This window comes from Dermacentor silvarum, chromosome 9, assembly GCF_013339745.2.
Source record: "Dermacentor silvarum isolate Dsil-2018 chromosome 9, BIME_Dsil_1.4, whole genome shotgun sequence".
Classification (NCBI taxonomy): Eukaryota; Metazoa; Arthropoda; class Arachnida; order Ixodida; family Ixodidae; genus Dermacentor; species Dermacentor silvarum.
Window position 1 is genome coordinate 8,223,384 of NC_051162.1, and position 23,609 is coordinate 8,246,992.

The 23,609-nt window shown below is 53.4% G+C and overlaps 1 pseudogene; it reads right to left on the reverse strand.

The window, feature by feature from the left end:
• Positions 1–6,977: 6,977 nt before the first annotated feature.
• The window catches only part of LOC125940295 (uncharacterized), a 33,999-nt pseudogene continuing 17,367 nt past the window's right edge, over positions 6,978–23,609 (reverse strand).

The window sequence follows — 23,609 nt, forward strand, 5'->3', positions numbered from 1 at the left end:
AGAAAACGTCCTAATAGCGCCCGGAGCTCCAGGTCACCGATGTATGAACATGTAATGTAGCACCCTCCTATACGAGTGTGTGTGTCTGCTAGAGCACTGCACGGGCTCGGGCTTACCCGAAAGCCCGGGCCCGGCCCGACCCGTGGGCCGGGTAGGGCAGTTTTATCACAGGCTCGAGCCGGGCTCGGGCACGGCATGGACTTTCTGACCCGGGCCCGGGCCGTGCTCAGGTATTTTGACGCGAGCCGGGGCCGGGCTCGGACTTTCTGGTGGTGTGCATGTAACGTGTATGCTGTGCATGTAACGTCTCGAATCTGAAAAACCTGTTGCCCCGGCGCAGCTGGAAGCTAGCAGTGCTACTCCTGTGTACTTCCTTTTTCTTCTTTGTCTCTGTGAACAGTATGTAAAAGTCCAGAAAGACCGAAGTCGCCTCAAACCAAAGGATGCAATTGTATACCTTACCTAAATCAATGTAATTAATGCTTTCAGCGCGGTGTAAGCGCGTTCGCGACTTGGGGATTCTTCAAAGGTGAATTGCTAAAACGATTACTGGTAAGATAAGATAATTCGTGACGCGGCTGAAATATGGCACTGCGTCCATCTATGATTGCACGCATGTTCTCAACAGACCGCCTAGCAGCAGGGCATTACGCTGCACCATGGAGGAACGAGAAGCTTACTTTCTCCATTTACTCCATCCATGCGCTGCGCTCAGGACCTGTCGATGCGGGGAGATCAGTGGTCGTGGCTGCGCTTCAGACAGAGTGTACTAGAATACGGTTGAGTGGGACGAGCGGCTGGGGCGGCGCATGCTTTGCAGTGAGGCGCCCGACGTGGAAAAATACTGTGGCGGCGTGGCGATAGAAGTGGATTGGGCCGCATCAAAGCCACGCCGTTGGAAACTGCTGGCGATACTGCTCGGTAGGGTCATTCGTACAACTTCGCGCTCTGGTATTTGCGTTCAGACCGATCAAATAGTGTTCATAATTGCATATGACATCTATTTATGCCTTAATAATAAATTAATTTCATTCACTTCTTTATTTTATTTTTTTAATGCCACTCGGTGGTCTTTTTCGGTCTCGGGCCGGGTTCGGGCCGGTTTCGAGCCGGGCCCAGGTCTCGCCATAAAACTCTTGGTCGGGCTCGGGCGGGTAGCCCGACGTAAAATTGGGCCCGGGCCGGGCCCGGGCTGAAAAAATCAGCCCGTGCAGTGCTCTGGTGTCTGCATGTGTGCGTGAATATATGTGCATACAAAGTAGTGCAAAACTTTTGGGATGGGTCGGGAGTTGAACCCTACCCCCCCCCCACCCCACCCCACACACACAGCCAGCCCCCGCTCTTCCTACGCCAAGGATCGCCGGCAATGTACTTGGTCGAGTTCCATCGGCGTGCACGTGAGCCTGAGTGGTCAAGATGGCTATTTGTTTTGTTTCTCAAGGGGCCATAGTAGTGACGAAGACAGCAATCGTGGCGCTGATGCAGCTGCGTAACTTAAGTGAGAAAGACGATGACCCAAATCTGGCTTTGCCGACGTTCAAGGCTGGTCACTTCCCTGTTTTATTGCGATAGCAATTATATGGACACTTCAACCGGATTTCTGCCGTCGGCGTCGCCGTCGTCGTGAGGTTCCGTATAGATAGAATCTTCACCGCGCGCCGTATGCCCCAGCGGAAGCGTGCGGGGACGCGCGCTATCACGGAGAGCGAACGCACTCAATCTCCCACGCGCAAGCAAGGAAGCGGAAAGCCAGCGCCGGAGGGAGCGGGGGGGGGGGGGGACTTCTCTGCCAACAACCACGCTCGTCGCTCGTCCGCACAGTCTCTTATCTCTCCCACGCGCAAGCAAGGAAGCGGGAAGCCAGCTCCGGAGGGAGCTGGGGGGGGGGGGGGGCGCACTTCTACTCTGCCAACAACCGCGCTTGTCTCACCCGCACCGTCTCTTATCTCTCCACGGCTCTGACCTTTATGCGCCGTGCATTCGCCGCTCAGTTTCCGTTGAAGCGATAGACCGCTCGTGCCTTCGCCGCTGCCGCGTATATATGCGCTTGCTGCCAGCGTTTTGACAGTCGTCGTCTGCAGTCTTTCAGTGTGATCTATTCATGTTTGGTTGTGCGCGCTCACACCACGCTTGTTAATTCAGTTAGTAATAGTCGGGCCACATTTTCCAACGCACGCTACACATGTAATGCTGCCCGGATCGGCAGTGCAGCGCTACAGGTGTGTCCCTTCGCACGCGCTGCCCACGGGAAGCGCTTCTCATCAACACCACCGTTTCACACGCGCCTTCTCGTGGTCATCGAGTCTCTCTTAATGTCGGTCTACTTACGCCGCAGCACACCTGCTTACTTAATCAGCTCATGTTTACTACAATTTATATTGCTACCAAAGCCGCTCACCTTACATCGTATGACATTGCTGTGTTGCTATCGCATTCATTGCTTCGCCCTTAGGGCGAAACTGTGACATTTTTATTTAATCAATACCATTACAGCACCAACCTCTCTCTGTTTATCTCTGTCATTGACATTAGACGTGTGCATGCTTGCCGCTCATGCTTACTAAGCTCCCCTTCGGTCAGATTCAGCCAAGAGAGCGGGAAATAGAGGGAGAGATTGACTGTCCGTATACTTAGTCACCGACTTAACGCCGAAACACACACACAAAAAGAACAAAGCGGTATCTGTTATTGCATCTTTGCTCTTTCTCTTGTATGCGAGCGTACGTGTCTGTTATTCTGTGCTAACTTGGCTAGTCCCTCTTCCGCTCTGCCTGTTTATCGGAGCCTGTACGTGTATGTTTAAGAGGGAGAGAAAAAAAATGAGGACCACTTCCACCCTTTGAAGGGGATGACCAGCGAAGCTGTCGCAAATTACACAGGATTAAGCGCCTATACTCAGTGGAAGTCATGGCAAAATTTGCCGATCATGACTTTTATATGTCTGCCATGAGCGCTCCAGCCCATCCATTACTCTCAGGCGTATTAAAAAAATGTTTCAGTTTCGCCCGAAAGGCGAAGCCTCGATCGCGATAACAATGGAAGTTTTATCGGTCGTATAAATTTGAATGCATTCCTTACTAACCAAAAAAACAAGCACGGTGTAACGCGTGCACAAGTGAACGTGGACACATCTTACTCGATGACCTTGGCAACTCGCTGTCAGAACGCTGGAGTAAGGAGGCGCGGAAATCCGCGAGCTAATGGACCTTCGTGCCATCTCTCGCTTCAACGCGAACGAAACGTCTAAAACACAGCGCATACGAAGTTACCGGCAATAGTTGAGCTTAGTTCACGTCGCAAATCGCTTTGAAGATGAAGCCCGCGCGGGCGCGCTCTTTTTCCAAGTCGCAGATCGCTTTCAAGATATGTATACGGCGCTGGCGCGGCCGCCGCCGGAGTAAGACGACACCCCCCCCCCCCCCCCCCCCCGTGCCTCGCGCGCGACGGAAGAAGCGCGCTTCCGCCCCGCCTTCTTCCCACGCGCGCGCGAGATTGAACAGCAAACGTCGGCTGACCCTCGCAGGCTTTCACTCGCACATACAGCGTACGACCGGCCCGCGGCGACGATGTCTTTGGACTTTATACGGAACCTCACAGCGACGTCCACGACCACGGCAGAAGTGAGCTTGGAGTGTCCATATAATTGCTATCGCAATATAATGTAACCGCTTCCTTCACTATACATTGCCTCACTTATGCCTGAGCCTTAGATTATTACGACCTTATTGAGTGGTTTCTATCTTTGTGTGCACAACCTGCTAGCGCGATAAGTCACCAGCGCGAGTGACCTTGTACACACCAAGTGCTTCCATTTTTCCGCAAGCAAGATGAACCGATATCACCGCTCCTTATCGTTCAAGCATTCACCACGTTCACACTCACTGCCACTCCCAAGCTCTCACTCATGTTCACATTCACCTACACTCACACTAATGTTCACACTCATTTGCACTCGCACTAATAGGCACTCAGGCACTCACTCACATTCACACTCACTGGTACTCACCGCACTCACTTTCACTCACTGGCCCTCACTCGCATTCACCTCCACTCACACTCACTGGCACTCACTCACACTCATCTCCACTCACACTTTCTGGCACTCACTCGCACTCACTTCCACTCACTGGCACTCACTTAAACTCACCTGCACTAACACTCACTGGCAATCGCTCACACTCACCTGCATTCACACTCACTGGCACTCAATCGCACTCGCACTCACCTGCACTCACACTCACTGGCCCTCAATCGCACTCGCACACACTGGCACTCACCTGCACTCACACTCACTGGCACTCACTCGCACTCGCGCTCACGCCTTTAAAATGAGTACGAGTGAGTGGGAGGCCCGTATTCACAAACGGAACTTACCCTTAACTTTCGACTTAAGTAGCCGGTCCATGCTTAACGTGTTTCATAGACAAATCTTGTACTTAAGGTAAACTTTAATCGACACTTGCGTGCCGGAAAGTACAGCCATTGGCAACCTTAAGTGCGACTTTCGCTACTCTCGCCTAGCAAGCAAGATAGCCGACCGTTACGGCAGCCTCACTGACTTTGCCGATTTCGCCGGACGTGTGCACGATATTATACGGATGATGAGGCATACCGATACGCGCTGCCATACGGCAACAGCTTAGGGGTCGACAGAATCCCATGGAAGTATACAACGACGTGGAATTCTCGTGGCGGTACCGCTTTTCCAAGCAAGCGGTGCTACGGCTGTAGGAAATGCTTTCACTGGCCCGAAGAGACAACGAACGCGGTCAACCCGTGCCGCCGCTGCTCCAGTTTCTGATCGTGCTGCGATTCTACGGCGCCGAAACCTTCCAGATTGTCAATCTCGTTAATGTTTCATTAATTAATTATTCGCCTTGGCGCTCGTTGAACACATCTTGCCCTTGCGTCAATAAACCGCACTAATCAATTATTCAATGTTTAGTTAATTTCGTTATTTAATTTATGTGTAAAACGAGCTCCAGGGGCACGGCGTGTTCTTCGGAAAAGTTTTCTTTTTCTCCATCGCCCGCGCGGGTTGCAAACACACAATACACACACACACTCTATGAACAAACACCGCACGTTTTCAGCAAAAAAAAGAAAGTCGGGATGGCGACACACAACCCCAGTGGCTGCGAGAACCGATGTGAACTTGTGGCCAGACGAGTTTGAGTAAAGCGCTAAAACGAAATAGTTCTTTTGATTTTACTTAACAGAATGCGCGCGCAAGCACTGCAACATTTATATCCGCAGTAATCTGCTGCAAAAAAAAATTTTTACGATTGAACCGATCGTATACGTAAATTATTTACGTACCCTCGACACCAGACGACATACTTGACCCGAAAAGGGTTACTTTCTAAAGCGATACTTAAGTGTCGTATTTGAAGTACTCTCCTAAATCTTTCCTAACCCTTGTACTTTTCTCGCACTTATTGACGCCTTACCTAAGTTCGGCCGTTTGTGAATACGGGCCTGTGACTGACTAATCAATAGCAATCTCGAACGCAGCGCGCGCTCCCAGCTTCTGCAGCAGCCATGCAAGAAGCTAGGCGCCAAAATGCACGTGAAGAAATCCACGATAGTAAACTGCGAAGAATGGAGAGTGAGCAGCTCGAAGATGATGCTGCATGCCATACGCAAGGCAGCCAGTCTCCAAGCCGAATGGTACAGCTATGACCTTGAAGAAGGCTTTGAAGGGGCGGATTATGGGAACGCGCCACAACCCACTCGAGACGAAAGGCCGCCCAGCGTGAACAAGGGAATTCAACTAGACCTGCGAGGTTTGTCGAGCGAACCGAACTTGGCTGCTTCGTCTTAGCCATACGGCCTAGGGAACGACGCAGTATCGTTTCGCTTAACGCCCGTGATGTGAAACAAGCCATTAGCACGCTATCGCACAAGAGGTTGGCTCAACATCAACTGCTGCGGTTCAACGACGCATCGAACACCCTCACAGTCCAGACGGGCGACGAAAGACAAGCATCAGATTTACTAAACCTAAATACCCTGGAAATTCCGTCGACGCCACCTCTCCCAGTGTCTGTGCACCAGGTCCCGAGCGAGGGCATGTCACGTGGTGTTATATACGGCTGCACACCCGATGAGACATCGTAGACGCTGGCTGAAGCACTTGACAGTGAGAATGTGCAGGTACTCCTGGCTCGCCCTATGGGAAAGAGCGGGTCGGTGTTGATTACCTCCGCATCATCCCGCCCCCCTCGATACGTGAAATACTGGGATTTTCTCAAGAATGTCATCCCCTACGAGCGGCGGTCCGTGGTGTGCTTCCGGTGCCATGGGTTGGGCCATAAGCAAGACGTGTGCCCTGCGGGGAATGCAGTGTGCCCTCGATGTGAATCCCAGCATGAGGAACCCCCTGAGTCGTGCCCCCAGACGGACAAAAAAATACTGCCGCAACTGCGAGAAGGACGGCTACCTGGCTACAGACGCTGCGTGCCCACAGCGCAAGCTTTTTGCCAAACACGCCAAGGCGGCACAGGGGCACCAGTCCCGCAGTGCCATACAAACAGGCAAGAATGTCAAGTCGTCTAGTCAATCAAAGGACTTATCTAAAGACAGGAGTGGAAGCCGTAAGCAACAGAAGGCATGCTCGAAATCAAGACCATCAAGCAAACTCCCGGATTCTGGTGGTCATTTGTCAACATCACAGGCTTCTCCTGTCTCCTACGCTTCGATAACCTCTGGTGCTCAGAAGACTTTGAAGAGAACGTCTCGTTTCAGTCCGCGGTATGAAGAAGAGATCGCAAAGGAGCTGGAGCAGATTGACATGGAAACTGAAGTCAGCACCCGTGATTTTGACAATACATTGTCTCGTCTCCAGAAGCAGCTGTCGGAAATCGAGCGATCCACAGACGCGGCTCGGACATGATTTGACCAAAAACTTAAGGAGCGAAACGAGCAAAAACTAGTACTCCAGCATCGCCTAGCAGAGTGGAAAGAGGAGAGAATGCTTATTGACCAAGCCAAGCGACGACATTCTCTGTCAACACGAAGAGGTTCTGCACCACCTCCTAAAAATACATGGCCTCACACAAAGAACGGGGGAAAGCTCAAGAATCCACCACAAGAGCCGTCAAAAGAAGAAACAGGAGGATCAGTGGAAGTCGTACCGCAGGCATACCACGCTCCCGAGTGGATCACGCAATTTGTCAACAATACGAGGGCCCAGGTAATGCAACAGCAAGCTCAGGCACAGACGCTAGTTTTACAGACACAACTTTTAAAGCAATGGCATCAAATGCAACAGGCACAGCAGGATATGATGCAACAGTTTATGCAAACCCTGCAGACACAGCAGGATAAAATGATGGCCATTTTGTCTCAGCATGAAGAGCTCACCAAAGAGCAGCGGCCGCAATGCAGTGCCTAACAGTCCCCGAATGTCCTGCAGTTGAATTGCCTCTCGCTCAACCAGTGCGCCGCCGAACTCAACGCCCTTTTTGAACAAGTGGGCAGGCCGGCGGTGCTTCTGTTGCAAGAAACGAGGGGCACCACTCCTGGCATCCGGGGTTACGAAGGGTATTTTCAACCCAGCATATTACACGCGCAGACGAAAGAAAAAAATCACCGCATATCCACTAAGTGAATGATGATTACTGGGCGAAGCACCGGGGGATCATTCGGGTAAACCACAGCTACGGACGAGAGAGAAAGAGAGCGCGCGTCCAGAACGAACGCCCTTGTGCACCGCAGCGCCCCTAGCTACGGACGAGAGAGAAAGAGAGCGCGCGTCGGGAACGAGAGAAAGAGAGCGCGCGTCGGGAACGAACGCCCTTGTGCACCGCAGCGCCCCCAGCTACGGACGAGAGAGAAAGAGAGCGCGCGTCGAGAACGAACGCCCTTGTGCACCGCAGCGCCCCTAGCTACGGACGAGAGAGAAAGAAAGCGCGCGTCGGGAACGAGAGAAAGAGAGCGCGCGTCGGGAACGAACGCCCTTGTGCACCGCAGCGCCCCCAGCTACGGACGAGAGAGAAAGAGAGCGCGCGTCCAGAACGAACGCCCTTGTGCACCGCAGCGCCCCTAGCTACGGACGAGAGAGAAAGAAAGCGCGCGTCGGGAACGAGAGAAAGAGAGCGCGCGTCGGGAACGAACGCCCTTTTGCACCGCAGCGCCCCCAGCTACGGACGAGAGAGAAAGAGAGCGCGCGTCGGCAACGAACGCCCTTGTGCACCGCAGCGCCCCTAGCTACAGACGAGAGAGAAAAACGCCGGAAGCGTTCTCCGGAAGCCGGAAGCTCGCTTCCGGAACCGGAAGTGTAAACGGAAGCGGAAGTCGGCTTTCGGTTCCGGCTTCCGGAAGCCGGAGCTTGGCGTACGTCAGACGTATACATATTACATATTGTCAGACGACGCCCGAGACGAAGGCGGAGCTCTTGTATTGTCACACAGCGGGAGACAGCCCACGAACACCAACTCGACAAAATGATGATGATCGTGAGGATGGGTATATACACATGAAGACGATGATGAACTGCACAGTTAGCGCTCACACTAAGTCCCCCCCCCCTCACAAAAGCGGCCGGCAAGGCAGCGAGTCAGAAACGGTCGGAACGCCGAAGATACGGCTTAATTAAGGCGAGAGACGTGAACAATTTCAGTGCTGCGGCAACGGCGGTGAGTAACCGAGGTAACAGGAGCTACGCGATAGTTCACGGCAGATGTTCTTTCAAGCACGGTATATGGTCCGCGATACCTGTGAAGAAATTTTTCACAGAGCCCTGGCACTCGAACTGGTGTCCACAGGAGCACTTCGTCGCCTGGGCGGAACGAAATGACACAACAGGTCGCATCACAACGGACTTTGCTCTTGTCCTGAATGGTCGCGGTGTGGGCGCACGCAATTTTGCGGCAGTGGGCGACGCGGGCGGTGAACTCCTCTGGTAGAGATGTGGATGGAACAGAAGGCGTAGAGAGAAAAGTGGTGTCCAAAACAAAAGACGGTGCACGGCCGTACACGAGGGAAAAGGGGCTGTAGTTTGTTGTGCGTTGAACGGCAGTATTATATGCAAACGTGACGAAAGGAAGTATAGTGTCAAAGGGAAGTAATTCAAAGGGAACGAACGTGCACGGCAATGGTTGTAAAGGGCCGGCGGTAAGAGAGGTCGAACGTTTTCGGTGTTGGCATGACGCACACGAACTGACGTACTTGGCAACACTAGTAGACAGGCCAGGCCAGAAACAGCGAGTCTTAATGCGTTCGTAGGTTTTATGAAATCCTAAGTGGCCAGTCGTTTCGTCGTCGTGAAAAGCTTGTAAAATTTGCAGTCGAAGTGAGCGAGGGACGACTGGGACGCATCGGTGACCGGTAGGGTGGTAAACTTGCCGCAATAATGAGCCATCATGAACTTTAAACCGTGCCAGTTGTCGTCTTAAGCGGCTGTTGGGAGGACGGGATAAGCCAGTGAGCCAGTCGATAATTGTGCGGGAGTACGTATCTGCACGTTAGAGGTAGGCGAGGTTTTCGGAGGACAGAATGTTGACCGAGGTCACGAACCGTACCGGGGCCATGGTTGTGGTCGGTTGGCTGGGCGGTGCCGAACGGAGGGAAGGTAAGTCATGGGAATTTGGCGACAGCGGGCAACGAGGTAAAGCGTCAGCATCTTGATGTTGCCTGCCAGACCTATACGTGACAGTGTAGTCGTACTCCTGCAAACGCAGAACCCAACGGCCGAGGTGTCCGGACAAATTCTTCAGGGAGGACAACCAACACAGAGTATGTTGGTCAGTCCCAATTGTGAATTGGCGGCCATATAAATAGGGGCGAAACTTTTGTATGGACCATACGATGGCGAGGCATTCTTGTTCGGTGATAGTATAGTTTCGCTCAGCAGGAGAAAGAGTACGACTCGCGGAGGCCACGACTTGCTGTTCAGCCGCGTTATTCTGCTGCAGTAGGACAGTGCCTATTCCATGCCCACTTGCGTCAGTGTGAAGGATAGTAGAGGCTGTGGGATCAAAGTGACGAAGCACTGGTCATGATGTGACGCATCGCTTGCGGGTCTGAAAGGCGGCTTCGCATTCATTCGTCCAGGTAAAGTGTGTGGTCGTGGTCAGGAGTTTATGAAGAGGAGCTGCGATAGTCGCGAAGCCAAGGACAAAGCGGCGGAAGTACCACGCTAATCCGAGAAAGCTGCGAAGGTCTTTAGGTGTGGTTGGTGTTGGGAAATGCTGTACCGCAGCGACCTTGTCGGGATCTGGCTCAATGCCATGCTTGCTGACCACGTGACCTAATACTTTGATGCTGCAGCTCGCAAATCGACACTTCTTAGTATTGAGCTGGAGACCGGCCTTGGCTAGACACGTGAGAACGTTGTCTAAACGTTCTAGGTGGTGGGAGAAGCTGGACGAAAAGAGGACAATGTCGTCCAGGTAACATAGGCAGGTTTTCCATTTGAGGCCGCGTAGTACGGTATCGATCATTTGTTCAAATGTGGCTGGCGCATTGCATAGACCAAAAGGCATTACGTTGAATTCCAAAAGGTCATCAGGTGTTGCAAACGCCGTCTTCTCCTTGTCGGGCTCATTCATCGGGGTCTGCCAATATCCAGAACGCAAGTCGAGGCTCGAAAAGTATTCGGCACCTTGTAAGGTATCCAAAGCATCGTCAATACGAGGCACAGGATATACATCCTTACAGGTAATTTTGTTTAATGCCCTATAATCGACGCAAAAACGTACCGAACCGTCCTTTTTTTTAACTAGGACAACAGGAGACGACCAAGGGCTTGCTGAAGGCCTTATAACGTTCCGTGCGAGCATGTCGTCGACTTGGTCTCTAAATTTCCGTTGAGCAGACGATACACGTTAAGGGCGGCGACAAATGACGCGGGATCCGTCGGTTTCGATGTGATACGTGGCCACGGTTGTTTTACCCAAGCCATCCGAACACATGTCAAAGCAAGGTTGGTGTTTCCTTAAGACGGTCAGCAAGGCATCAGTCTGAGTTGGGCTCTGATCTGAACTCACAGTAGCCCTGAGAGCACTGGGTGAACCGTCCGTGGGCGTACACTCGGCGAAGGAGGAAAGAGGCGAAGCAGTGACGACACATACTGGTGCTGCGTCGATAAGCATGGCAACAGTGGACCCCTCCGGCAGCAGAAGTGGCTCTGATGTCGTGTTGTAGGCGGTCAGACTGGCGCAGCCGCGTGAGAAACGCACTAGGCAAGACAAGAAACACGCACTGCGTCGCCGTCGATATTTTCGCTTGATCTAATGGTGAGAATGCGGGCATGGCCAGGTGGAAGAACAAAATCTGCCGCTGTGACAAGGTGGGGCGGCGAGGAATCGGCAGCGTCAGAGAGCTCGGTGTCCGTAATATGTATCCGTGGTTGTCCGCACGAAATGACAGCAGATGCAGCTGACAAGAAATCCCAGCCTAAGATGATCGGATGAGCGCACCACTAAAGCACAGTAAACTGTATATGATGGCGAATTCCGTCGATGAGGAAACCAGCAGTACACTGTCCGGTAGGGTAAATCGGACTGTCATTGGCGCCACATAAGACCGGACCAACATACTGAGTTTGCACTTTTCGCAGACGGAAGCATAGTTCGAGATGAATAACAGAGAGGGCAGCGCCAGTGTCAATAAGAGCGTCGACAGAAACACCCTCCACACAAAGAGCGAGTAAATTAGTCGGGCGAGTAGGAGGAATTGGGATAGTTCGCAAACAAGCAGTTTCTCCTCCAAAAACTGCCGCGTCTAGTTTTCCGGATGGTTGTCGAAAGAAGTGGAGGCAGGACGCAGGGGCGATGAAGTACGGCGGAACGGAGACGGGGAACGACGACGGGTTAAGCGAGAAGACGGGATATGTTTTGAAACAACGGAGGTGCGGGCGAGCGACGTGACGGGGATATATAGGGTCTTGGAACATAGGCGTCCGATCTGGGCACATAGTCTCTCTAATAGGCGGAATAGCCACGTCGTTCATCGTGCTGGAGCCGGCGGCAGAAACGAGAGATATGACCACGTATGCCACAGTAGAAACATACTGGGCGGGAAGGGCGCCAGGTAGAGTCGTATGGTTGCACGGGGCCCTTCGCTGCCATCGAGGCCAGGTGGTCGCAGACAGCGGTGGCAGGTGCAGACGGAACTGGGACCGCAGGCCGTGAAGCAATCTCGGCGTAAGAAGGTGCAAAAACAGGCTCAGGGGACCGGGCATGTGTGACACTTGGCATGGACGCCAGTTCTTCTTTAATGATCTCGCGCAAACTGGGAGGAGGAGCGTGGAAAGACGCAATGGCGGTGTTGGCCGGAGCATGGCCGTGAAGCTCCTTTCGCACAATGATGCGGATGAGCCCTCGCAATTCGTCGTTGTCGGTAAGGTGAGCGTCGCAGGAGGCGCTTGGAAGACGAAAGGAGCAAATCGTGGCAAGTCGTTGGCAAGTCGTGATGGTGTCACTAAAGGAAGTGGGGTTCTCAATAACAAGGGCGTGAAAAGCAACGGAGTTGATGCCCTTCAGGATATGGCGGATACGTTCCGCTTCGGGCATGTCACTCTGAGCGCGACGGCAGAGGGCCAGAACGTCATTAATGTAAGAGGCATAAGATTCCTCGGCTCCCTGGATGCGGGTAGTGAGCTTCTGTTTCGCTACTTCAGAGCGCCCAGCAGATGTGCCAAATATCTGTCGAAGCTGCGCAGTAAATGCTGGCCAATCATGGAAGTTGCGCTCATGGTTGAAAAACCAAGTTTGGGCGACCTTCCCCAGGTAGAAGGCAACATAGCAGAGCTTGTGTGACTCGTCCCAATGGTTGTAAGCGCTCACCCTGTCGTACTAGTCAAGCCAGTCTTCCACGTCTTCGCCGCAGAGGCCAGAAAAAACCTGAGGGTCGCGTTGCGGTGCGGTGACGGACCAAATAGGCCCAGCTGGCGTAACTGAGGTGGTGGCAGCAATGGATGCGGTGGTTTGTGCCATGACTGGTGTGGGCGAGCACAACCGTCGACCAGAGCGGAGCTCCAGGGGTGACCGGTAGAGCAAGAGGACGGGGATATCAACGCACGCTCCACCACTTGTGAGACGACGCCCGAGACGAAGGCAGAGCTCTTGTATTGTCACACAGCGCGAGACAGCCCACGAACACCAACCCGACAAAATGAGGATGATCGTGAGGATGGGTATATACACATGAAGACGATGATGAACTGCACAGTTAGCGCTCACAATATATATATTGCTACATGCGTGTGGTATTTGGTTGTTTGAACTGGGCGCGCGGGCGCCATCACTCGAGAAAAGAAGCGGAAGAAGGAGCTGGGCTCGCGCTGTGAGTCTAACCGGTCAGCGCTGCAACTGCTGTTGTAAATACAACCTGTAAATAGTTGGTTGTCTTACTGACTGGTCCTTCGCGTAACATTGTGGTGGAGGTGGAACGTTCCCCGTCCTCGCCACGGAGCTCCGAAGCGGCCGCACCGTCGTCTTCTCAGCCATGGCTTCCGATTGAAACACCTCGTCGCCACCTACACCTGCGGCGCCAACCACAACGTACGTTACGGTTCCTAGTCTCCGCGATCCTGGGACATTCTCCGCACAAAATGGCGTTGACGTCGATGACTGGCTCAGCATGTATGAGCGTGTTAGCCGAAGCCACCACTGGGACCCTACCATCATGCTTGCCAAGGTGCTATTTTATCTGGACGGGACACCGCGTGTCTGGTTTCGCACCCATGAGGTTGAGATTAGAGCACTGCGCGGGCCGATTTTTGCGGCCCGGGCCCGGCCCGGGCCCGTTTTTACATTGGGCGGCCCGCCCGAGCCCGATCAAAACTTTCATGGTGAGACCCGGGTCCGGCCCGGGCCCGGAAATAATCTACGTTACCCTCCCGGCCCGGCCTGCCACCCCTTTACCTTAAGCCCGAGCCCGGCCCGAGCCCGACTCGAAACCGGCCCGAACCCGGCCCGAGACCGAAAAATACAGGTTTTTCAGAGTTGAGAAGCCCGAGAATAACTCGCAGAAAGCCTGAGCCCGGCCCGGGCCCGCGTCAAAAAACTCGAGCCCGGCCCGGGCCCGGGTCAAAAAGCACACGCCATGCCCGAGCCCGTGAAAAAACTCCTCTACCCGGGTAAGCCCGAGCCCGTGCAGTGCTCTAGTTGAGATATCCAGCTGGGACACTTTCAAAGAGAGGCTTCGCGACCTATTTGGCATGCCGTCAGGTCGCCAACAGGCTGCGCGACAAGAGCTTAATTGCTTCCCGTGACCAGTCGTCGACAGAATCGTATGTCTCCTACATACAGGAAGTGCTCGCGCTTTGCCGGAAAGTCGACGAGCACATGACCGAGGTTGACAAGGTGGGCCATATCCTAAAAGGCACCACGGACGACGCCTTCAATTTGCTCGTCTATAACGACGTTTCTACTGTCGAAGCCATCGTGAAAGAATGCCGCCGCTTCGAGGTAGCCAAAAGCCGCCGCGTCATCCCACAGTTTTCCCGGCTCCCAAACACCCCTGCCACGTCCTCTTGCTCCACTCTTCCTGCAACCCGACCATTTCAAGAGAACCTCACGCGTATCGTTCACCGTGAGATTGAAGCGGCGAGTCCGGCCCCCCTTCATCCTCGACCCCTCGACGGTACCTTTGACTCAGTGGCCCCTACTATTTCCTTTATACAAGCGCTGGTGCGACAAGAAATTGCCAACCTTGGCATCCCTACCACCTGCTCTGTCTCCCGACCTGATTCGGCACCCATTCCTATGTCCTCAACCTTTAATGGCCAGTATTTCGCACCCCGTCCACGCAATCCTGCTGAATGGCGAACACCTGACGACAAATCGATTTGCTTCCGCTGCCACCGAGGTGGTCACGTATCCTGCCACTGCCGCACCACCTGGATGCCGCCGTACTGGAGCTCATTCCCTGCTCCTCGCCCATACGCCGACGCTCGCCGTTACTCACCTGGGCGTCCGTAACCTACTACTGATGACCCTGACAGCCACTCCTACGGGCGATCGCCGTCGCCTCAACGCCGTCGCTCACCGTCACCCCAACCTCGCCACTTTTCGCCAAACCGCCGGACGGAAAACTAGGCCATGCAGCTCTTGGAGGTAGTGCTGCATCCCGTTCGTCCTGTCCAAATCCTCCGTTGACGCTTCTCACGAACACGAACCTAATTGAAGTAGACGTCGATGGTGTCCCGTTGACGGCATTGATTGATACTGGAGCCCCAGTGTCCATAATGAGCGCTACCCATGTCGTCGCCTCAAAAAAAGTTCTTAGGCCTGCCGTCACTCGAGCCGTACGCGTCGCCAACGGCGTTACTGTTGCCGTCTGTGGTATGTGCACTGCTCGCGTAAGAATTGCTGGCCGCCAAGTTACCGTCCTGTTCTCCGTGCTGACCAGTTGCCCTCATGACCTAATCTTCGGGCTCGACTTTCTGACGACGCATTCTGCCCTCATCGACTGTTCCACCGGTACGCTGTGCCTCGAGCTTCCTCTTCTTTCCGACGTTCGCCCCGCACAACCGAACACCCTATGCACTACAGCGTTTGCTCGGTTGCCTCCAAAAACCCTAACATTCGTCGAATTGGCCTCAACGGCAACCGTGCCTGATGGCGACTATGTCGTCGCCCCTATTTGTGATGTCCTCCTGGCGCGCGACATCTCTGTACCACACTCCGTCGTTACCCTTGCCGCTAATCGGATGTGTCGCCCCGTTGTAAATTTTGGCTTGACGAAGCAAGTGTTACCTGAAGGCACAGCGGTGGCCACGCTCCAGTCAGTGACAGACGACCACGTCACTGCTTTTGCAGCCGACGCGTCTCCAGATCCTCCTGATTACCCGCAGGATGCCTTGAACCTCGACGGCCCATTACGTCCCATGGTCGCTCCGGACCTCGCCCCTGGCCAAGCAGCCGCCCTATATCGCCTTTTGCTTTCTTACCGCGACATATTTGACACTGACAATCGCCCACTTGGTCAGACGTCTCTTGTTAAGCATCGGATAAACACTGGTGATGGTGTTCCCATTCATCGCCGACCGTATGGCGTTTCCACGGCAGAGCGGCAAGTTATTCAGCAGGAAGTCAACAAGATGCTCGCCAAAGGCATTGTTGAGCCCTCGTCGAGCCGGTCGTGCTCATCAAAAAGCAAGATGGCACGTGGCGTTTCTGCGTTGATTACCGCCACCTAAACCGAATCACTAAAAAGGACGTTTACCCGTTACCACGAATTGACGACGCTCTTGATTGTCTTCACGGTGCCAAATACTTCTCCTCCATTGACCTTCGATCTAGTTATTGGCAGATTTCCGGCGATGAGCGAGACCAAGAAAAGACCGCTTTCGTCACTCCAGATGGCCTCTACCAATTTAAGGTTATGCCGTTTGGTTTATGCAATGCCCCAGCCATGTTCGAACGGATGATGGACGCTCTGCTTCAAGGTTTCAAATGGTCAACTTGCCTTTGTTACCTCGACGACATGCTTGTGTTTTCTCCTACGTTTGAGACGCACCTTGAGCGCGTCGCAGCTATCCATTACGTCTTCCGCAAGTCTGGGCTCCAATTAAACTCATCGAAGTGCCACTTCGGGCGCCGACAGATTACAGTGCTCGGCCATCTCGTCCATGCTTCCGGAGTACAACCCGACCTGGAGAAGGTTCGAGCAGTAACAGCTTTTCCTGTACCTCAGTATGTCAAAGACGTCCGGAGATTTGTGGGGCTCTGTTCTTATTTCAGACGGTTTGTGAAAGATTTCGCAGCAATCGCTCGACCACTCACTGAACTTCTGAAGAAAGACGTGCCTTTTACGTGGGGTTCCCCTCAGGCTGCCGCATTTTCACGCCTTATCACGATTCTGACCAATCCACCGATCTCGGCCCACTTTGACCTGTCCGCACCTACAGAGGTCCGAACCGATGCCAGGGGTTATGGGATCGGCGCAGTCTTAGCGCAACGGCAACGCGGACATGACCGCGCAGTCTTAGCGCAACGGCAACACGGACACGACCGCGTTATAGCCTACGCTAGCCGGCTCCTGACAACTGCAGAGCGCAACTATTCGATTACCGAGCGCGAATGTCTTGCTCTCGTCTGGGCTGTTTCAAAGTTCCGCCCATATTTATATGGCAAGCCCTTCTCAGTAATCACAGACCATCATGCGCTGTGTTGGCTTTCGTCGCTCAAGGATCCTACTGGCAGGCTCGGTCGTTGGGCTCTCCGACTACAAGAATATCCCTACACAGTGACGTACAAGTCGGGACGCCAACACCAGGACGCAGATTGCCTCTCTCGCTACCCAGTCGAAGACCCGGCCTCCACGTCTGAGCCTGGCACCGACGCCTGCGTTCTCTCTGTTTTCCTCTGGTCCATGTCGCGGACGAGCAGCGCCGTGACCCGTCCTTGAGTATCATCATTGACCGCCTGGAATCGTCACTTGCCGACAGCTCCCTTCGCTTATTCACACTTCAAGATGGCGTACTCTGCCGCCGCAACGCTCACCCCGACGGCCCAGCATTACTCCTTGTGATCCCTAAACACCTTCGCTCGGCTGTTCTCCACGAACTTCACGACCTACCCACTGCCGGTCACCTCGGTGTGTCACGTACATACGACCGGATCCGCCGACGCTTCTTTTGGCCAGGGCTTGCTCGCTCCGTTCGAAGATACGTAGCTGCGTGTGAGAAATGCCAGCGACGCAAGACACCGTCGACGCTCCCTGCTGGGTACCTTCAACCAATTGACATTCCCGCGGAACCATTCTTTCGGGTTGGTTTAGATTTTCTTGGTCCTTTTCCTCTTTCTACCTCTGGGAACAGGTGGGTCGCTGTGGCCACAGATTACGTCACGCGCTACGCCATCACCCGAGCGCTCCCTACAAGCTGCGGCACAGATGTTGCCGATTTTCTTCTACGCGACGTGATTTTATTACATGCAGCTCCGCGACAACTTCTCACAGACCGTGGCCGGACATTCCTGCCAAAAGTTATCGCGGACATCCTGCAGTCCTATGCCACGAATCACAAACTATCCACGTCAAACCATCCGCAAACAAATGGCCTCACGGAGCGTCTTAATCGCACTCTCACAGACATGCTCGCAAAGTATGTCTCTTCCGACCACACTGACTGGGACCTCGCTTTACCGTTTGTCACCTTTGCGTATAATACCTCGCGCCGCGACACAGCCGGTTATTCGCCATTTTTCCTTCTGTTTGGCCTAGAACCAGCACTGAACCTCGACACAACCCTCCCTGTTCACGCAGCGCCCACCAGTGATTACGCACTTGATGCCGTCGCCCGCGCTGCCCACGCAAGGGAAATTGCCCGTGACCGCCTTCTGCACTCCCAAGAGAGTCAAAGGCGTTTGTACGACCAGCGACACCGAGACGTGCACTTCCCGCCTGGTTCTTTGGTGCTTCTATGGTCTCCGTCGCGTCAGGTCGGCCTGTCGGAAAAACTGTTGTCTCGTTACACGGGCCCCTACCGAGTGCTTCGTGCCGTGACTGCCGTCACCTACGAGATCGCCCCTGACGCCCCAACTGCTTCCCAGTCCAGTGATATCGTGCACGTTACACGACTGAAGCAGTATTACCCTACCAGTGATGACATTTAGACGCTCCGGGACGTCGCTTCTGCCGTCGGGGAATTATGCTACACGCGTGTGGTATTTGTTTGTTTAAACGATGCGCGCGGGCGCCATCACTCGAGAAAAGAAGAGGAAGAAGGAGGTGGGCTCGCGCTGTGAGTCTAACCGGTCAGCGCTGCAACACAGGCGTGATAGGCTACAACAACAACAGCGCTGCAACCGCTGTTGTAAATACAACCTGTAAATAGTTGGTTGTCTTACTGACTGGTCCTTCGCGTAACAATATATATATATATATATATATATGCGTATACATACATAGCGGTCTCCATGCCAACCAGAGCTACGGACTATCAGGGACAAGGCTCGGCCCTAAGGTGCTTCGCCCCTAAAAGTGCGACCAACCGAGAGAAGAACAAGTTGAAGCACAGGCGGCTGTGTTTGTGCGGAGGGATGTGCCGCACGCAAAGCTCGACACGGCAAAGTTTTGTAGCAAAATCCAAGAGGTGGTGGCGGTGCGATGTAAACTGAGAGGTCGTCAAACATTACTTGTGTCCGCCTACTTTCGCCCAAAAACCAATTACGACAAGAAAGGTGGTGCGAAGAAAGCTAATTTCGCATGGTTGCGTGAACTGCGAATTATTTACCCGAAGGATCGACTATTGGTTGGGGGAGACTTCAATGCTCCACATCAAAACTGGGGATATGACAGGAATTCAGAAAGGGGATGTATACTCCTTGAAGAAGTTGAAGCAGCCGGCGTTATCTTGGCGAACGACCTGGACTACCCCACTCGTCGCGCACTCCACTCGGGGCAGCGTGACAGCACGCCTGACTTGATTTGGACGACACCGGGACTTGTATATGACTGGAGGTGTGGCGCCGACCCAATGGGCAGCGATCACTACCCAATCTGGATTGAAGTCGAGGCGAAGGACACCGGACAGAAGAAAAGAATGACGTCAGCCGTAGACTGGGACTTGTTCCGTTCCTGTTTTGAGGCCTGCGACAAGAACACACCGCTCCTAGAGAAGCTCTCAAGTGCAGCTCGGGAAGCCACTAGAATTATTGAAGTGGACGAGCATCTTCGAACACCTGACAAGCATCTCCTCCATCTCTGGGACACGCGAGCCATGTTACATCAGGTATACATCCAGAATGGGAAGCAACACACAGTAACACGGCAACACGTCGACTAGCTCAAGGTACGTAACAAGACAGCGCAGGCGCGTCGTTATGCTAAGGAACTTGACCGAGAACGATGGTGCGACCACTGCGCCTCGTTTGACGAACGGACTGGGACACGGAAGCTGTGGTCAACTTTCAAGGGCATGCCTGGAAAGAGAAAGAAGTTCAATACCGTCAGGAATGTAATGCTGGCTACTGGCTGTTCACTCTCTGAGTTCCAAGCGAAGGCGGCGCACACTTTCTTCCCTCAGCAAGACCTACTACCTGATGCTAAAATTTACTAACGCATGGTTCCCACGCCAGACGCAGATATAGAATCGGCTTTCACTATGCAAGAACTGATCATGGCTATATGTGAATGCCAAGAGTGCACCGGGCAAGGATGGAATTACCTGGCAGTGGTTGCGGAACCTCAGCGAACCAGGAAAAGAACAGTTAAGGAAGAGATAAACAAAGTTTGGTTGTCAGGTGAAATTCCCGCCGAGTGGAAGCACTCCGTGGTGACCCCTATCCCAAAACAAGGCAAACCTGCAAACGATGTCAGCAATTTGCGGCCTATTTCGTTGACATCAACACTTTGCAAGCTTCTCGAACGCTTAGTCCTCACGCGACTGACCTACCATCTCGAGGAAAGTCACAACGAACAATACTTTGACCCAAGTCAGACTGGATTCAGACCAGGTCTTTGCACTCCAGACAGCCTCTTTTTTGCTCCGTCATTGCACCAGGAAGCGGCGGGGTAGACAGAAGGTTCCCGGCATCCTGGTCGCCGCGGACCAACGGAAGGCATTCGACAGTGTTACACACGAAGCCGTAATCTCGGCGCTCGAAGCAGCGCACCCTGGAATACGAATTGTAAACATTGTGAAATCGTTCCTGGAGCATCGGACTTTCGAGACCCGTAGTGACAACACATGTCCAAGGACATTCACGAACAATGTAGGTGTTCTTCAGGGCGCAATGTTATCGCCTACGCTGTTTAATCTAGTCATGCGAGGATTGGCTGTGCGTCTACGACAGGGTCACGGCGTCCGTTTCACCATTTATGCGGACGACGTGACACTGTGGACGGAACGTGGCGGCCCTCTCAAGACAACAGAAATAGCAACCAAGTCAATGCAGCATGCGCTCGACACATTGACGGATTACTTGAAAGGAACAGACATGCAGCTGACTCCGGAAAAAACAAAAGTACATCCTCCCCGGTGGCACGGCGCAAGGAAAGGAAAAAGTCGAGCTGTACTTAGCTGACCAGAAGCTTGAGAGAGCTCCGCAACGCCACGTCAAGATTCTTCTTCTTTCTGGTGTTTTACGTGCCAAAACCAGTTCTGATTATGAGGCACGCCGTAGTGGAGGGCTCCGGATTAATTTTGACCACCTGGGGTTCTTTAACGTGCACTACAACGCAAGCACACGGGCGTTTTTGCATTTCGCCTCCATCGAAATGCGGCCGCCGCGGCCGGGATTCGATCCCGCAACCTCGTGCTCAGCAGCGCAACGCCTTAGCTGACTGAGCTACCGCGGCGGGTGCCACGTCAAGATACTCGGCATTCCAATTCACGAGGATAGAGGGGCGGCTACCTGGCTCAAAGAACTAAAACCTGCGTGGAAGAAACTTCTTCACTTGGTGAAACGCATATCGCAGAAGCGCGGAGGAGCTGCCACCGATACCGCTCGGACTTTGACGTCGGCAGTGCTTACTTCGAGGGCTTGTTACGGTGCGGTATGCTTTGACCTCACCAAAGCACAATACAAGCTCGAAAGCATGCACCAAGAGTGTCTTCGAGTGATCACGGGCCTTTCCCGCCACGCGCGAGTGGAAGACCTGCACCGGTACGTGGGACTTCCTCCACTCAGGGACATTATTATAGAACGCAAGGAGGGACATTACCGCCGTCGACATTACACACGCTCTGGACAGCAGCTCTTAGAGTTAGACGGAGAACGCTTGTCAAACAAGGTGGAAGTGCTTTCGGCGGTTGCTCCTTGGGATGACGTGCAGGTTCGGGTCACGAAGCCTGTCACACGCCGGCAGACGAAAGAGTACCACGGCGCTTATCGATCCAAACTTGCAGAACGGGCTGACTTGAAAGAATATGCCATTTTCACAGATGCGGCCTGGGATCCTACTACATACAGAGCGGCGCTGGCAGTCGTTAGGGGTGAGCAGCAAGACGTCCGGATTCACCAACACCAGCAAGAAGCGACCATTAAGGCACTTGAACTGCAGGCCATCCTATTTGCCATAGAGAAGCTGAAGGAAAAGGCGGGAAATATTACGGAAGACCACAGGGGCAAAGAGTTCACGATATTCACCGACTCTTTAGATGCCCTAAAGGCACTCACGGCGACGCCCAGAGTATAGGCACGTGGGCGCATGATATTAAGGTCGCATGCGCATCCCTTCATCGGGGCTACGACATGGGTGTGCGAGTGGACTGGGTCCTGGGGCACTCGGGCAGCATCGGCAACGGTGTGGCCCACAGTGCAGCGAGCGAGCCATTATTTTCCCGCTCATCTCCCCTTGGCCCAGTCCCTCTCATTCCTGTGCGCCTGAATCCCACCCACCCTTTGCCCAAGGGGCTTCCTCGGGGCACGAAAGTCCTAGTGCATAAGGCCAGGACGGGCGCAGCACTCATCGAAGACGTCCTGGCTAAGAGGCGCGTACGCCGCTTCAAGGAAGACGCGAGGTCATCAGAGGCAACGTTTGGACAATGAGGAGGAGGAAGAGACGGAGGCGAACGTGATGTCAACACCAGTGACGTGCAGTACGTGCGACATCGGTGCTCGACCGACAATCAGGCATTTATTGTGGGACTGTCCCGGTCTCGCGACAATAAGAGACACACACGAGGGAGGCGGCATTACCTCACTGGAGGCATGGACCATGCCATCCCCTCAGGCCGTTGCCCGACGAGCTGTCAACTCCTTATGGGAGTTTGTGCGCGAGGCCGGCTTGACCGGCAGGTTATGAATGTGTAGTTTATTTTTTTTCCCTTGTGAACCCCGCCATTGACCCTTACCCCTGCTTAGGCCACTGAGCCATCCTTTTCATTAAAGTTCATTCTCTCGTTGTATTTTACTCAGCAGAATGCGCCTCCAAGCACTGCAACATTTATATCCGCAGTAATCTGCTGCAAAAATTATAATTTTTTTACGCTTGAACCGATCGTACACGTAAATTATTTACGTACCCTCGACACCAGACGACATACTTGACCCGAAAAGTGTTACTTTCTAAAGTGATACTTAAGTGTCGTTTTTGAAGTACTCTCCTAAAGCTTTCCTAACACTTGTACTTTTCCCGCACTTATTGACGCCCTACTTAAGTTCCGTTTGTGAATACGGGCCTAAGACCCGGATTTAGACTGCACGGTCACCGGGATCGGCCCACATTCCCCAGTACTTTTCTTATAGTGGCAATAGCTACGTAGAAACTGTGCAACGCCGTAACGCTTTCATGAGCGGCTCAGATGAAAGGTTTTAGCGTGTGATTGCGAAAGGGCACATACCATTGTTGCTTTCACATACAACACTTGACATAGCTGTATGCTGACATAGCTGTACGTATGCTGAATAACACGTAGTCGCTGAGACGTCACAACCCGTGTTTCTCTCGGTTACGCGCTCGTCCATTGCTGATGTGGAACCCAACAATCGGCATGTTGTAAGCTCAGGTCGGATGGCCAAAGTAGAAATCATGCCGTCGGCGTCACACGCAACTGCTCGCCTAACACAAATACGTTGGTCCATATCGTAAAGCTTTGCGCAATCTCAAACGATGCTGAGTGGCCAGCTACTAGGAAAATGCCACGCGTAACACCAGTTTCTGCAGTGTGTGGGATCTGCTTCATTATTTGCTTTTCGTCATCATGATTC